The sequence below is a fragment of the Aegilops tauschii genome, chromosome 7 (genome assembly GCF_002575655.3).
Source record: "Aegilops tauschii subsp. strangulata cultivar AL8/78 chromosome 7, Aet v6.0, whole genome shotgun sequence".
In the NCBI taxonomy this organism is placed as follows: domain Eukaryota; kingdom Viridiplantae; phylum Streptophyta; class Magnoliopsida; order Poales; family Poaceae; genus Aegilops; species Aegilops tauschii.
In genome coordinates, this window is record NC_053041.3 from 217,630,620 (window position 1) to 217,635,450 (window position 4,831).

A 4,831-nucleotide genomic window follows, 5' to 3' on the forward strand; every position below is an offset into this window, starting at 1 on the left:
GCCAACATGCTATTAAAATGGTTGTGATGTGGTATAGTGGGGTGGTATCCTCCTTTGAATGATTCAAGTGACTCGACATGGCACATGTTCACACATGTAGTTGAAACAAATCAACATAGCCTTCACGATATTTATGTTCATGGTGGATTATATCCTACTCATACTCGTACTCAATGTCTATTAATTTTAATGCATGTTCATGACTGTTGTCGCTCTCTAGTTGGTCGCTTCCCAGTCTTTTGCTAGCTTTCACTTGTACTAAGCGGGAATACTGCTTGTGCATCCAAAACCTTAAACCCCAAAGTTATGCCATATGAGTCCACTATACCTTCCTATATGCGGTATCTACCTGCCGTTCCAAGTAAATTTGTATGTGCCAAACTCTAAACCTTCAAATGAAATTCTGTTTTGTATGCTCGAATAGCTCATGTATCAACTAGGGCTGTCCGTATCTTCCATGCTAGGCGGGTTATTCTCAAGAGGAGTGGACTCCGCTCCTTATTCACAAGAAAATGGCTGGTCACTGGGATGCCCAGTCCCATGCTTTATGCAAACTAAATCAAAATAATTGCAAACAAAACTCCTCCTGGGACTGTTGCTAGTTGGAGGCACTCATTGTTTCAAGCAAGCCATGGATTGATGCTTGTTGGTGGAGGGGAGTATAAACTTTACCATTCTGTTTGGGAACCGCCTATAATGTGTGTAGCATGGAAGATATCGCCATCTCTTGGTTGTTATGTTGACAATGAAAATATGCCGCTCAAAATATTATTTATCTCTATTTCAAAACCGAGCTCTGGCACCTCTACAAATCCCTGCTTCCCTCTGCGAAGGGCCTATCTATTTACTTTTATGTTGATTCATCACCCTCTTATTAAAAAGCACCAGCTGGAGAGCACTGCTGTCATTTGCATTCATTACTATTAATTTATATTGGGTATGACTATGACTGGATCTCTTTTACCATGAATTACAATGTCTAGTCAGTCCTTGATCTTTAAAGGTGCTCTGCATTTATGTTTTGCGGTCTCAGAAAGGGCTAGCGAGATACCATCTTGTTATATCATATCATGATTGTTTTGAGAAAGTGTTGTCATCCTAGATTTATTATTGTTGCTCGCTAGTTGATTATGCCATTGATATGAGTAATCATGAGACCTAAGAGTTATTGTGAATATGGTTAGTCATAATCTTTGCTGAAAACTTGAATGCCGGCTTTACATATTTACAACAACAAGAGCAAACAGAGTTTGTAAAAGTTTTTCTTTATCACTTTCAGTTTATCAACTGAATTGCTTGAGGACAAGCAAAGGTTTAAGCTTGGGGGAGTTGGTATGTCTCCGTCGTATCTACTTTTCCAAACACTTTTGCCCTTGTTTTGGACTCTAACTTGCATGATTTGAATGGAACTAACCCGGACTAACGCTGTTTTCAGCAGAATTGTCATGGTGTTGTTTATGTGCAGAAACAAAAGTTCTCGGAATGACCTGAAACTCCACGGAACGTATTTTTGGAAAATATTAAAAATACTGGAAGAAGAATCCACGTCAGGGGGCCTCCACCTGTCCACGAGGGTGGGGGGCGCGCCTGCCCCCCTGGGCGCGCCCCCCTGCCTCGTGGGCCCCCTGACGCTCCACCAACCTCAACTCCAACTCCATATATTCACTTTCGGGGGAAAAAATCAGAGAGAAGGATTCATCGCGTTTTACGATATGGAGCCGCCGCCAAGCCCTAAAACCTCTCGGGAGGGCTGATCTGGAGTCTATTCGGGGCTCCGGAGAGGGGGATTCGTCGCCGTCGTCATCATCAACCATCCTCCATCACCAATTTCATGATGCTCACCGCCGTGCGTGAGTAATTCCATCGTAGGCTTGCTGGACGGTGATGGGTTGGATGAGATCTATCATGTAATCGAGTTAGTTTTGTTAGGGTTTGATCCCTAATATCCACTATGTTCTGAGATTGATGTTGCTATGACTTTGCTATGCTTAATGCTTGTCACTAGGGCCCGAGTGCCATGATTTCAGATCTGAACCTATTATGTTTTCATGAATATATGTGAGTTCTTGATCCTATCTTGCAAGTCTATAGTCACCTACTATGTGTTATGATCCGTCAACCCCGAAGTGACAATAATCGGGACCACTCCCGGTGATGACCGTAGTTTGAGGAGTTCATGTATTCACTATGTGTTAATGCTTTGTTCCGGTACTCTATTAAAAGGAGGCCTTAATATCCCTTAGTTTCCATTAGGACCCCACTGCCACGGGAGGGTAGGACAAAAGATGTCATGCAAGTTATTTTCCATAAGCACGTATGACTATGTTCGGAATACATGCCTACATTACATTGATGAATTGGAGCTAGTTCTGTGTCACCCTATGTTCTGACTGTTACATGATGAACCGCATCCAGCATAATTCTCCATCACCGATCCAATGCCTACGAGCTTTCCACATATTGTTCTTTGCTTATTTACTTTTCTGTTTCTACTGTTACAATCACTACAAAACCCAAAAATATTACTTTTGCTACTGTTACCGTTACTTCCATACTACTTTGCTACTAAATACTTTGCTGCAGATATTAAGTTATCCAGGTGTGGTTGAATTGACAACTCAACTGCTAATACTTGGGAATACTCTTTGGCTCCCCTTGTGTCGAATCAATAAATTTGGGTTGAATACTCTACCCTCGAAAATTGTTGCGATCCCCTATACTTGTGGGTTATCACACGTGCATTGCACGCATCAGATTTGGCAACCAAATTATGAATAAATACCACACTATAGCATGTAAGCTTTGAGTCATATATGCATGATGTAGACGTTCGTTTAATTCTTATAGTTCATCTCATTCAAAATCAATTAGTTTTATAAAAAAGTTAGGGCCTCTTTGATTCGTAGGATTTCCAAAATGTGGGAATAGGAAAAACATAGGATTAGAGTGGAATGTCGTCTTGAATCCTACAGGATTGTACGAGTGTTTGATTGTGCATAGAAAAAACGTAGGATTCTTTCAAAGAGGTTTGAGTGGATGGAAAGTTTCCTATAAAATCTAGTGCAAATGAATCCTATGGAAAAATTCCTATGGTTTACAATCCTACGAATCAAACAACCAAGATAGGAAAAATTCCTAAGGATTAGAATCCTCCAAAATTCCTTTGAGAATCCTTTGAATCAAAGAAGCCCTTAATTTATTTTATGATTCATGGAATTGTGCGTTGTAAAGCATAAAGTAAAAACAAATAATGGCAATTCCACTAGTAAAAAAGTTTGGGCAGTTATGATACGGATGATTCTAGAACAAAGGAGAAGCACTTGTGTTTTGAGGTTTGTGCATTATGCTTAAGTTCAACCATGGAGTCCGCTAGATTGTACATGTGGCAAAATCTGGTGGGGGCTAGAAGATGGTGTGAGGGGCCAAGTGGAGGGAAACTATGAAGGAGTGCACAAGTGCGATATCGATATTTAAAGAGAGGGGGCGAGAACGTGCGCTGTTGTGCGCAGGGTGGAGCCATGAAAAATAAATGAGCTAGGGGGCCAAGCATTGCCAATCCTTTACGAGGAGGGCCAATTCATCAACTTAAACCATTTTACCAGCAATTGATCTACTGATCACATTCATATTAGCCTCAATATATAGTGATGTTAGGGGGCAGGGCCCTTGCTGCCCCCTGTCTTCGCCACTGTGCGCGCGTCTGAGAGATGAAGCGGAAGGCATGGATGATGAGAGGGGGACGTTGGACATATAATTAATGTGGGTGTATTAGTTATGTAATCCTATATAGAGAGGTATAGATTGATCGATGTGTATGTGGGAAAGAGGGCAAGACCTCACTAGATATATAGATTGATCAGTTTGTGTGGAAAACTAGGAAAGACCTAGCTATATATACACACACATAGAGGAACGTCGATCATTGCGCATGCACGTGAGAGATAAAGAATGCCTGGTATGATGAAGAGGGTGAGGTGTGTGTCTGTGTGTGCATGCATGGGAGACCGACCTGAAGAAAAAGATTGAATGTGTGCGATGGATAATGCCGAGTGGTAGTGTGTGTGCATGCATGCATGAGAGAAAGTTAGTGGTACAGTTATAAAGAGAAGACGACTGTGTGGGTGTAAAAGACTAGGTGAGGTCATAATCAATGTAAAGTTGAATTACAATATTTGAATAAGAGATCATGATGTTTGAAACCCATGCATGCATGAATATAACTGAGATATGCGCGGTGTGGTTTGGAAACGAGCATGATATACTGTATACACATTGAACAAGGTCAGACTTATTTGAATTTGAGATACCGATGGCAGACATCGTTTGGCCACATTGCATCCGTGCATGGACACACTATTCGAATTGGAGATGATGGGTAGCTTTCGCATCACATATCTATATCTATACCCCTATATATTATATTTTATATTTTTTATATAGTGTGTGAATAACTTTATCTTTGAAAGATGGTCGTTGGATGAAGCCAACCCGACGGTGCAGAGATGGCAAATTCGAGCACTACTAGCCGTTGGATATCATCTACATTCCACCAGATTTTGCCACATGTACAATCTAGAAGACTCCATGGTTGAACTTAAGCATAAAGCACAAACCTCAAAACACAAGCACTTCTTCTTTGTTATAGAATCTTCCGTATCGTAATTGCCCCAATGTTTTTCTACATGATTTGCCATTATTTGTTTTTACTTTATGCTTTACAACGCACAATTCCATGAATCTTAAAATAGATTAGCTTTCTTATAAAAACTAGATGATTTTGAATGAGATGAACTATAAGAATTAAACGAACATCTACATCATTCATATATGA